Below are 12,775 nucleotides of genomic sequence, written 5' to 3'. Positions count from 1 at the left end.
AACGCCTTTTCTTTTTCAGGCCCTCAAATCCCACCCATCACAGTCTTCAAGCCCTCTCCCCACCCAAATCCCCAACCACCCTCTCTCAACTCTCTGCCCCCAACCCTTTCTTGGAGTTCAGAACTACACCCCCCCCCCCCCTCCCAAAACTCCATGTCCCCAACACCCCACCCCTCCCACCCAGCAAACAAAGTCAGCAACCCCCCCCCCTCCCAGCTCCAAAATACTGAACCTCCCTCCCTTCCAACACCTCAGCATCCCTCTGCCAACTCTGTCTGCACTCTTATCTTCCCCATCCCCAACTCTCTATCCCCCCTTATCCCAAACTTTCTATCCCCCTCCCTTCCCCTTTTTTCACTTAACATTACACAGGAATACACAAGTTACTTTTGCACAGGAGGAGGCCTGTGCAACCATCATTTCATGACCAACCCATCATTTCATTTCAACCATCAATTCATCATTTCATTTCATTTTTTCATTGCCCACGTGAAGCATGCAAATTCTAAATCGACTGGCCATTCAATTAAAACAAGCGTTACGCCTAGGTCCCCCGTCGGTGAAGTGATACGAGTTGACAAAGTGGAAGACGCAAGGCGGCCATTTTGGATTTTGACGTGACGACCCAATTTTCAATAGCGTACTCCCCTATGCGTAGATACACCCACACACCAGATTAGAAGTTAGTAGTTCGTTTATTTTTCAAGATATTGCATTCACAAGGTTCAGACATATATATGGTGGCGGCCATCTTGGATTTTAACGTGGCGACCCAATTTTCAATAGCGTTCTTCCTTATGCCTAGATACACCCACAAACCAGATTAGAAGTTGGTACTTCGCTATTTTTCAAGATATTCCGCTCACAAGGTTCAGACATACATGGCGTCAGACATACATGGCGGCGGCCATCTTGGATTTTGACGTGGGTTGCACCCACACCAAATTAGAATTCGGTCCTTCGCTTACGCATGCACGCACGTACGCACGCACGCACGCACGCACACACGGACGGAGGGGAAAGCCATAGTCCCCCTTTCGCTCCGTGGTGTGACGGGGGACAAAAAGGTGCAGCACATCTGTTTTGTATTAGCATTAAGCATGTATCTTGAATTGAATTTGGCACAAATGTAAATCTAAAAAGACAGGAACACAAAGGGGAATGCCAGAATGATTAAAACAGGTCTACGTTGTTACTATTCCCATTAGCATTCAATTCACAATCTCTTCCTCCTTTCTCCCCGATGTCAACAACATTCCTGTTCTCGTTATTTAAGTACAATGTCAAAAATAAATATAAAGAAATAAAACATGTTGAATCCACAATCTCGCGAGATTTCGTCATCTTGCGATTCTTCAGTAAAAACAGCAGTTGAGCATCTTGCTATTGCATTTTTTTTCTGGATGACATGTATCTCGAGTACACTTACACACACTCAGAACTGGTGTCTGCCTGGCAGGCACGCAAGACATCCACCATTGTAAAGCTTGCAGTGTCAGTGTGAGAAATTTATGAGGATATCCCGAAGGCTCAATAGCTCAGTGGGCTGTCACCGCGGAAGTGATGAGGTTTGTGGCTTTGAGTCCCGGGTTGAGTGATAATTTTTTCAAACTAGCCCCACACAGGAATTTATTCCAGTTCTTTAAAAAATAAATTACATATATATATATATATATATATATATATATATATATATATATATATATATATATATATATATATATATATATATATATATATATATATATATATATATATATATATATATACAGTCACGTGAAAAAGTAAGTACACCCCTTGTAAAGTTTTGACTTTTTCAACATATTTCAACATACAGCTATTTGATCTTCATTTCAACAATAGATAAAGGTGATATAATATAACAAATATCATGAAACATTTACATTTTGTAGTCCATTGTATAATTTAAATAAACATAAATGCAAATTTCGCATGTGGAAAAGGTAAGTACACCCTTGGCTCTAATAGGTGGTATTGCCCCCTTTGACAGAAACAACCTGAAGTAGGCATTTCTTATAACTGTCTACCAGTCTCTGACATCGACTGGGAGAAATTTTTGCCCACTCCTCCATGCAGAATTATTTCAGCTGTGCGATGTTTGAGGGGTTTCTTGCATGCACAGCTCGTTTCAAATCCCCCCCACAACATCTCAATGGGATTTAGATCCGGGCTTTGACTTGGCCATTCCAGAACCCTCCATTTCTTTCTTTTCAGCCATTCCTTGGTGGATTTACTGGTATGTTTATTGTCATTGTCATGTTGCAAGGTCCACCTTCGGTTGAGCTTCAACTTTCCGACAGATGGCCTCAGATTATATATATATACACAGACTTGGCATTTAATATGGAATATATTTTTTTTCTTCACTTGGGTTTACTTTCTTAACTCACGATATCAATCTGGTGAGTTTCTTTTACACTTTGGTGATTTATTTGTTAAAAGGACCATGTCACTGATTGTCTCTCGCAGCAAGAAGTCAACAACAGGATTATATCACAGGTGGCGTGGCAAAATGTACGGACAGGTGCATTTGATGATTGGCTTCACAGTCGGGTATACAAGGGTTGTTGCGTTCTGTATTAGTGGAAAACAACTGCTGCACGTCTCCAAAAGTTATTGCCGCTTCCTCTGGAGATGGTCCATCAACTCGACAATGCTGTTTGTCAAGGAGTGGTGGCTTTACGAAATTACGGCATGAAACAGCGTGCTATTGCTCGGCAGTATGGCATCACTCAAGGTCAGGTGTCAAAGATCCTGAAACGAAATGCTCAGAGGGGTGTCCCTACTCCAATACCGAGGCCAGGACGTCCCCACAGAACCACAAGGAGGGATGATCGCCAGCTGCACCGGTTAGTCCGCAATAGCCGTACCAAGTCAGCTAATCGGCTTAGGGCTGAATGGCAGCAACTGACAAATGTGCCTGTATCCAGAAGGCTAGTCAACCAACGACTGGTTCAAGCAGGCTATTGTGCCAGGGGTCCCCTGAGAAAGCCATGCCTGACCAGACAACACTGCCAGCGCCGATTGCAGTGGGCCAGAGAGCACCGTCAATGGCAGCCAGGACACTGGAATCGCGTGACCTTCAGTGACGAGTCTAGATTTCTGTTCTTTCGTCAAGATGGCCGCGTCCGAGTGCGCAGACAAGTGCATGAAGCCTACAACAAAGATTGTATAGTGCCAAGAGTCCAAGCTGGAGGTGGTGGGGTGACCGTTTGGGCTGCTTTTCATGCAGGGGGCAAAACTGACCTGGGTGTTCTGAATGGAAACCTGAACCAGTTCAGGTACAGGGCCATTCTGGAAGAAACATTGCTTCCATTTGCTCGTGCAGCCTTTTGAGGAACTTTGTCTTCCAAGATGACAATGCACGGCCTCATCGTGCTCGCATGATCCAACACTTTCTTGTTGACCATGGTGTCGAGCATATGGAGTGGCCTGCCATGTCCCCGGAAATGAATCCGATAGAGAACTTTCAAAAAAATGAAAGTGATAAGTTTCTTTTGATGTTCAGTTTATATACAGTATATACATACAGTATATATATATATATATATATATATATATATATATATATATATATATATATATATATATATATATATATACACATGTACATATACATATACAAATACATATATATTGTCACGCAACTGCGATTAACAGAGTTGCGGAGGCCGATTACGAGGCTTTAAACTCCCAAGGCAAAAACACAATAGCGGATTCCAACTCAAGCACTTAAACGTGCGGAATGTCGGGACACAGCGAGATCCCTGCAGCCTTAGCTATTAAAACCAAACAGGAAACTGCATTCAGGTATATGTACAAAAATAATATAAGGATATATTAATGAAAAGCAAAGACAGTGAAAAAGCACGCGCCGGTAATAAAATAATAAGAAGCCTAAATTGGGATCCCACACACAACAGATATCAAGCACGATACGAGGGAGATGAATACGAAAATAACACGTCTTTTATGTAAAGTGTATTCGCGGATACGGCCTTATCTCGTCCCTGTCGTCTTCTTCCCGGCCTGGACGAATCCTCCGTCCGCCTCGCACGCCCCGCTAGGCCCAAGCCAACACGCTCGCTGCTGCACCGGAGGTCCCGCTCCAAGCTCCGATCTTCTCGCCGCCAACGAGGTCCGTGCACCAAGCTCCAACAGCACCAGCACCGCTCCACTCGGGCTACAACTCAGCCCAATTTGGGTCGGGATCTCTGAATGACTCGACTGGGAATCCAACTGCCAGCAAAGGCGTCCGGTGCTCACTCAACTCAACTCTTGTGCACATGAACTCTTGACTCAACTCCGGGCTCATCCGAACTGCACTGCCGAAAATGGCGCCCGACCCTCGATAATATCCCTGGCCGATGACATCACATTGGCGCACTGCTCTGCCAATCAGAGCCTCCCACGACTCGCCGGCTCGTCCAGGACACACCCTCTGCGTCACTGCTGCTCTCTCCACTCCTGCTCCTTCTTCATAGCACGTGCTATGCGAGGTTGGTAGGCCTTGCAGAGGTGTCAATGGTGGTGGCCAATTGTGGCGGTGTTCCAGCCCGATTTCTTCCTAAGTCATGTCAGGGGGAAGGGCATCATTTAGTGTTGTACTAAAGGTCATAACTAATGTTTATGTGGTGTGCAGTGGCAAAATGGACAAAGGTTTGACTACTAGGTGAGACTCACAGGGCGTTATATCTTTAATCCCTAACTACTTAACACTCGAATCTCCTGGTAGATCCACAATCATACATCTTATCCCGACAAACGCCTAAACATGAAGAACTTATTACAGGTAGATTCCCTATCGCGACAGTCGAAGACCTACCTATACAGATCTACCTGGCTCTAGATATTGCTTTACTCCCAGACATAACAATATACACACACACACACACACACACACACACACACACACACACACACACACACACACACACACACACACACACACACACACACACACACACACACACACACACACACACACAGTTGTGGCCAAAAATATTGGCGCCCTTGCACTTTTTTTCAAATAATGCACCATTTCTACCAGAAAATTGTTGAAATTTAAAAATCTATTCGCATCCACATATGTATTTCTTTGGTTTGCAGTGGAACAAAACATAAACAGCTGAAAAAATGACGAAATCTTAGCTTATTCTACACAGAAATCCTAAAATGGCCCGGACAATATTATTGGCACCTTTTACAAGTAGTTAGAAATAATTAGATTTCAAGCAGGTGATTCTCCTTTACTTTGGAATTGAACTCACCAGTGGTGAATTGCAGGTGCCTGCAATATAAAAATCACTCATTCAACCAGTTTGAATAGAGAAAAGGAGTCATTCTGCTGTTTTGTCACTGTGTGTACTGCAATGAGCATGGAGAAAATAAAGAAAACCAGAGAATTGTCTGAGGAGGTTAGACACAAGATTGTAGCCAAGCATGGACAATATCAAGGCTACAAGTCCATCTCCAGAGACCTCAATGTTCCTGTGTCCACCATACGCAATGTTATTAGGAAGTTTAAGGCCCATGGCACTGTAACCAACCTCCCTGGATGTGGCTGCAAGAGAAAACTTGATCGAAGATTGCAGCAAAGGATTGTTCGAATGGTGGAGAAAGCACGTCGATCAACTGCCAAAGAGATTCAAGCTGACCTTTAGACACAAGGTATGACAGTTTCAACTCGCACCATCCATCACCAACTCAATGAAAGGGGGTTCTATGGAAGGAGACCCAGGAGGACCCCATTGCTGAGAGAGAGAGACATCAGAAAGTCTGACTGGAGTTTGACAGAACACACCTGAACAAGCCAAAATCCTTCTGGGAGGACGTTCAGTGGACAGATGAGACCAAATTAGAGCTTTTTTGTAAAGCACATAATCTCTGTTTACAGAAAGCAAAATGAAGCCTTCAAAGAAAAAAAACACCTTCCCTGCAGTCAAAGATGGAGAAGGTTCAGTGATGTTTTGGAGTTGCTGTGCTGCGTATGGTACTGGTTGCCTTGAATGTGTGGATGTCATCATGAAATCAGGAGATTACCAAGGCATTTTGGAGCGCAATGCTCAACCCAGTGTCAGAAAGCTGGGTCTCCGTCGAAGGTCATGGGTCTTGCAGCAGGACAATGACCCCAAACACACTTCAAAAAGCACCCAGGAATGGTTCAAGCCAAAACGCTGGACTGTTCTGAAGTGGCCAGCAATGAGTCCAGATATAAATCCCATTGAACACTTGTGGGGAAATCTGAAAACAGCAGTTGGGAGAAGGCACCCTTCAAATCTGGGAGAACTGGAGCAGTTTGCACAAGATGAGTGGGCCAAGCTGCCAGTAGAGACGTGTAGGAAGTTCATTCATGGCTATAGGAAGTGCTTGACTACAGTTATTTTGTCCAAAAGCTGCGCTACCAAATATTAAGTCGAGGGTTTCAATAATTTTGTCAATGACATTTCTTTTTATTTGCTGAATTAAAAGGACATTTAGTTTTGAATCAAAAACAAAGGTTCTGTAATATGAATAGTGAAATAAAGAATTGTGGAGACCAAATACTTTTGTCATTTTCAACTTATCTTCAGAGAAAATTGTGAGCTATTTGAAAAAAGTACAACGGTGCCAATATTTTTGGCCACAACTGTATATATTATACATCATGTTGAGTGCATTCAGAAAGCATTCAGACCCCTTCACTTTTTTCACATTTTGTTATGTTGCAGCCTTATGCTGAAATCGTTTAAATTCATTTTTTCCCTCATCAATCTACACTCAATACCCCCATAATGACAAAGAGAAAACAGGATTTTAGAAAGTTTTGCAAATTTATTAAAAAGAATGACACTTGAAATTGACACACTTTGCTATGACAGTTGACATTTAGCTCAGGTGCCTCCCATTTCTCTTGATCATCTTTGAGATGTTTCTACACCTTGATTGGAGTCCACCTGTGGTAAATTCAATTGATTGGACATGATTTGGAAAGGCACACACCTGTCTATATAAGGTCTCACAGCTGACAATGCATATCAGAGCAAAAACCAATCCATGAGGTCGAAGGAACTGCCTGCAGAGCTCACAGACATGATTGTGTCGAGGCACAGATTTGGGGAAGCCTACAAAAAAAATTCTGCTGCATTGAAGGTTCTCAAGAGCACAGTGGCCTCCATAATTCTTAAATGGAAGAAGTTTGGAACAACCAGGACTCTTCCTTGAGCTGGCCGCCCGGCCAAACTCGGGGGAGAAGGGCCTTGGTGAGAGGTGACCAAGAACCTGAATGTCACTCTGGCTGAGCTCCAGAGATCCTGTGTGGAGATGGGAGAAACTTCCAGAAGGACAACCATCACTGCAACACACCACCACTCTGGGCTTTATGGTAGAGTGGCCAGACGGAAGCCTCTCCTCAGTGAAAGACACATGAAAGCCCGCTTGGCGTTTGCAAAAAAGCACCTAAAGGACTCTCAGACTGTGAGAAACAAGATTTTGTGGTCTGATGAAACCAAGATTGAACTGTTTGGCTTGTGGAAGGATACCCCACTATTATATATACACACACACACGAATGTATATATATATATATATATATATATATATATATATATATATATATATATATATATATATATATATATATATATATATATATATATATATTGTTGCGGATATGGGACTTGGCCTCAATATCCGCTTGTAAATACTCCCCTATTTCCCCAATACTCCCCAACTATCCCCAATCCCCCATTCCCTAGTCCCATTGCCTGTAAATAACACTCTGTAGAACCGACCTTCCCCTTTTTCCCCCATTAAATGTCGTGCCCAGGTCCACCGCATCTCACGTAGACAACTTTCGGACATCTTGCTAGTTATTCTTAGTCTATGTCAGTTAAGGACTCGTTTCCATTAATTCTGACTCTTCGTTGCACCAGAATGTGATTGTATGGCACCAGTAGTGAGTTTAGGACCTCCCCATACCTCCCCGCATCTCTTCCCCATGAAGAAGCTACAACAACAACAACTACAACAGCAGAGGGGGGCGGCGCGGCGACGGCGCGGGGAGTGTGCGTCCTCACTCCGGCTCGGTTAGCCGCCATTACCCATGTGCGCCGACGGGGTTACCACGAAGGGGCTGCCTGTCGGCCCCTCGTCAAGGGCGGAGCCGGTAACCCCCGCACCCAATGACAAGCAACGGACCGATTCCATCTGGGGCGGAGCTAACGAGCCGAGGGCGTGTCACTCCCCGCCGGATATACGCAGCGACTCACCGGACGTGACGTGAGATGCGCCCCCAGCTTGAGACGACAAGACGCCACCTCGAGCGCTGTGAGACCTCCCGCATCTCTGGACCGGACCGGGTCGATTCTGCCCTGAGCCCAGGTGCACCTGGAGCCATCGACCAACCCGCCTTTCCTTGCCATCAATCCCCGTGTGAGTCAGTTTTTGTCCTGTTTATCTGTCGTCTGTCGGGGCTATTATAAGACCGTGTTTAAGTGCCTATCTTACTATGCTGTCCCTCCTGTAGATGTAATCTGACCTTCCGCCCTAATATAATCTCCTCCGGAGGTCTTGAGAACCGTATCCCTGGTGTCGTGTCATTTTAATCCCAGCCGTTGTGTCCTTTTCCTTCATTGACCTAGCGGAGCGCGACTCGGCAAACGTTCGAGTATAATCGGGTAAACTGTGCAGACGTGGTCATACCAAACCGCTCGGTAAACCAACATCCACAACCGCGTCTGTAACATTTGGTGTCGAGGAGTGAGATTGGACCCGGAGCGCGTTTACGCGCTCGAAATTATAACGGCGAAATTTGAATTTGTTTTACGAAAATAAAAACCCGAATTTTGAAAGTCGCGCTATGACAGACCAAGTCGGCTGGGGTCCGGTAGTGGAGAGTGAGGCAGGGTCGGTCCAGGACCAAATTGAGGGACGTGAGGAGAGCGAAGCAGCGAGGGTAGCAGACGCACAAATTAGCGTCGTTACGCCCAACATTGCGGGTGCACAAAATGGCGCCTCGCTGGTCACGGCGACCGCGCCCGCGACCGTGGCAGCGCCCCTGGTGGATTTGAACCTTTTTTTAATACAAATGAAGGCCCTTATGGCCCAGAATAGCGAACGGTTAGAACAAAAGATGGGGTCCAATAGCGAGAAATTGAGGGAGGACATGGGGGCCAATTGCCAACGGTTAGAACAAAGGATGGGGTCCAATAGCGAGAAATTGAGGGAGGACATGGGGGCCCAGATCGGAGGGTTAGGGAGTAGAATAGAGGGATTAGACAAGAAATTTGGGAAGTTAGACGACAAATTTGAGGGGTTAGACAACGGGATAAAAGAGGTGAAAAATGGGTTAATGGGGGTAGAAAACAGAATGGCCGCTCAAGAGAATCAAATGGAAGGGATGCAAAAAGGGTTAGAGGGGTTAGAAAACACCATGGAAGGCAAATTGAGGGACATGAGGGACCAAGCGGAAAGGGAAGTTAAACAAATGGGGCAGCAGATAGAGGGGGTCAGAATGGGGGTAGAAACCAAACTGGATGCTCACAGGGAGGAAATGGAGCAGATGAGGGTGGCATCTGGGCAGGAGATGCAAGTGATGGGAGAGGAGATCAGAAGAGGAGTGAGTGAGGAGGTCGGAGGAGTGCGCGAGGAGGTGAGGCACTGTAAGGAGCGCATGGAGAAGGAGGTGAGAAAGGGGACTGTAAAATTGCAAGGTGGTATAGAGGAGTTGACGCTGGGAGTAGAACAACTGACAGTGGGACAAAAGGAGTTGGGGGACCAGGTAAAGAAGAACACAGCGGTAATAGAGGGTTTAAAATCGACACAGAAGGAGATGAAAAAGGACGTAGGGGTAATTAAAAAAGAGTGTCAGACGGTACATGAGGACCTGACGAGGAAAATGGACAAGGTGGTAGAGGTGATGGAGGTTAAAGAGCGGGAGGTGCGGGAGCACATAGAAAAAAATAAAGTGGAGTTAGAGGAAGAACTTAAAGGGGCGCACGAAGAGATGAAGGAGGTGAAGCAGAAATTAGAAGAAGTGGAAGAAGGGGTGAGCGAAATTAAGAAGCGACGGAGAGAGGATAAGAAAGAGATAAAGGAGGAAGTAAAAGAATTGGTCCAAAGTCTGTGGTCGGATCGTGATGATGTGCTCATTAACCGGATGAGGGATTCGCAGGTGATGGAGGAGAAGCGAAGAGAAAGAGGACCCGGTGTAAGTGGTGACCAATATGGTCGTGCGTATGATGCGCCAGGTGATTTAATAAGCTTGGGGGTCGAGATAGACCCGGATGTTCGTGAGAGGCCAAGAGTGAGGTGTATGGCTGGTCCGGAGGGTATGGAACAAGAGGTGCGAGGTGTGGGTGAGCAAGGTTGTGGTGGTATAGAATGGGTAGCGGGTTGCGGAGGGGTGACCCATGCATCGACACCAACAGGGGTAGTTGTTGGAGGGACCGGGGAGGCACGAGAGCCCCTTGGGGGTAATGTACTGTGGGGGCCCGGCCGGTTCGGCCCCGCGCTGACCCCGCAAGGGGCGACGCACGGGGTCCGGCAGGCGGGCAACGACTCGCATGCGAGGTGGTCCCACAAGGTCCCACTCGCGCCGTATGACGGCAAGAGTGATCTACGCGCGTACCTGGCGCAGTTCGACTGTGTGTGTAAGGGCAACGGTTGGGGTGAGGACGAAGGTGGAGTACACCTGGTGGCCGCATTGCGCGGCGCGGCGGCGGAGGTGCTGACGGCATTACCAGCGGGTGCTCTCACCCTGCCAGCCCTCCGCGACGCCCTAATTAATCGATTCGGCATAGAACAGCAGAGCGAGCTTGTTAAAGCTCAGCTCGCGCTGCGAAAGCGCAAGCCCCAGGAAGCCATCGGGGAACTTGCCCACGACATTCGCCGCGCAGTGGGGATCGCACATGCTAGCATGGCAGCGGATTCCCGGGAAAGCCTGGCGCTGGACCATTTTATCCAGGCCCTCCCGGACATTGAGCTCCGGCAACAGCTCGCCATGTGGCGCCCGCAGACTCTGAGCCAGGCGGCTGACGCTGCGGCCCGTTGGGAAGCAGCGAGGCCCCTGGCCCGGGGGGGCGAGCGTCTCGCAATGGCGGTCCGCCAGGTGGGACCCCCGATGGAGGGCGGACCCCTTAGGGGGCCCGCCCACGACGTGGGTCCTGACCTGGCGGGCATGGTCCGGAGGCTGGTGGACCAGCGCCTGGCGGGACCTGGACCATGGCAGGCGGCCCCGGAGGTGGCCCGCGGTGGACCACGAGCGGGTAATCCAATTCGGACCTACAGGGGGGGAAATTTGGAATTCCGGAGGCAAGCACCTTATCAGGTGAGGTGCTATACCTGCAACCGTCTGGGTCACCTGGCGCGGCACTGTCGAGCCGCGCGCCGGGATGATCCCCGGCGGTTGAGGTCCTCAACTCCGCCCAGGGGGGAGCGGGTTAGCCGACCCCAGACACCCCCCCGCCAGACCCCGGGAAACTAGAAGGTGTCGGGCACGTAGGGCGGTGTTCGGCAGCAGAGGATGGAGGAGAGCCCTCATTGACGCAACAGGTCATTTATTGTGGCCAAATTGGAACCGGTAGCCTGACAATTAGATGCAAAATTGCCGGCGTGGGGGTAGACGCTGTAGTGGACACAGGAGCTAGCGCCACGATCATCAGCCCTGTGGTCCTTGATTCGAGCGCAGGTGGCTGGGATAAGATCCAGCGCCTGCAAAATTATAGTTTGCAGCTTGCTACCGGGGTAACGGCCCCGATCATAGGGCGTGGTTCTGTGACCCTCAAGTTAGGGTCGGTAAGGAGGGAGATAGATGTTTGGGTGGCGGAGGTGTGCGACCCATGTTTAATAGGGTTGGACCTGTTGACTGCCAGCGGCTGTAAAATCGACTTGTGCCGGGGGATCCTGCAGGTGGGAGTAGAAGAGCTGCCGTTAGGGGGAGTGAGCACGGCCGAGAGAGCGGAGCTGGCGGCTTCCGAGGCCGTGACCATCCCCCCAAGGGCCGAGGCGATAGTGCCGGCCCGGTGGGCAGCTCGCCCAACGTGGCAGGAGTCCTGCGGCCTGGTCGAACCGGTGGCAGCGCAGTCCATACCGGGTTTAATCGTGGGCCGCACCCTTGTAAAAACGGACGGACCGGTAGTGGCCGTCCGAGTAATAAATATGAGTACAGAACCACGCACTATAGTAAGGGGCACGAGGGTAGCTGGCTGCACCCCAGTTGAGGAAGTCGCGACAGTGAGGGGCGAGAACGTCCAGCCGAGCTGACCCCGGGGGGAGCCTTCAATAAGAAGTAGGAATTGGCCCGATCCCATTTGCGAGATGGTAAATCGTAGTAGCGTAGAGTTGGGAGGTACCCAGAGGGAGGCCTTACACAAACTGGTTGGGTCCCATTTGGACCTCTTCTCCCTGTCCACCGAGGATATTGGACGTACGGGCCTGGTGAAACATCAGATCCACACCGGTGAGGCCCGGCCTATTCGTCAGGCCGCCCGACGGCTCCCTTGGAGCAAGAGGGCGGAAGCTGACGAGCAGGTTGAAAAAATGCTCGACGCAGGTGTGATCGAGCCCTCGGGAAGTCCTTGGATGTCACCTGTTGTGCTGGTCAAAAAGAAGGATGGGACCACGCGGTTCTGCGTGGACTATCGCCAGCTAAACAACGTGACACTCAAGGACTCATATCCCCTGCCAAGGATTGATGACACCCTCAATGCCGTTGCGGGCTCAAATTGGTTCACAACTTTGGACCTCAAGAGTGGGTATTGGCAGGTGGAGATGG

General features: G+C 48.6%; 1 protein-coding gene across 2 annotated transcripts in view; it reads right to left on the bottom strand.

Annotated features, from left to right (window-relative positions):
- Positions 1 to 12,775, bottom strand: part of NISCH (nischarin) — a 111,924-nt gene that overhangs the window by 63,146 nt on the left and 36,003 nt on the right. The gene's annotated exons all lie outside the window — the stretch shown is intronic.

Source organism: Myxine glutinosa, chromosome 4, assembly GCF_964187855.1.
Source record: "Myxine glutinosa chromosome 4, kmMyxGlut1.1, whole genome shotgun sequence".
Taxonomy (NCBI): Eukaryota; Metazoa; Chordata; class Myxini; order Myxiniformes; family Myxinidae; genus Myxine; species Myxine glutinosa.
Note: the sequence above shows the minus strand (reverse complement) of the source record. Positions and strands in the feature narration are given on the sequence as shown.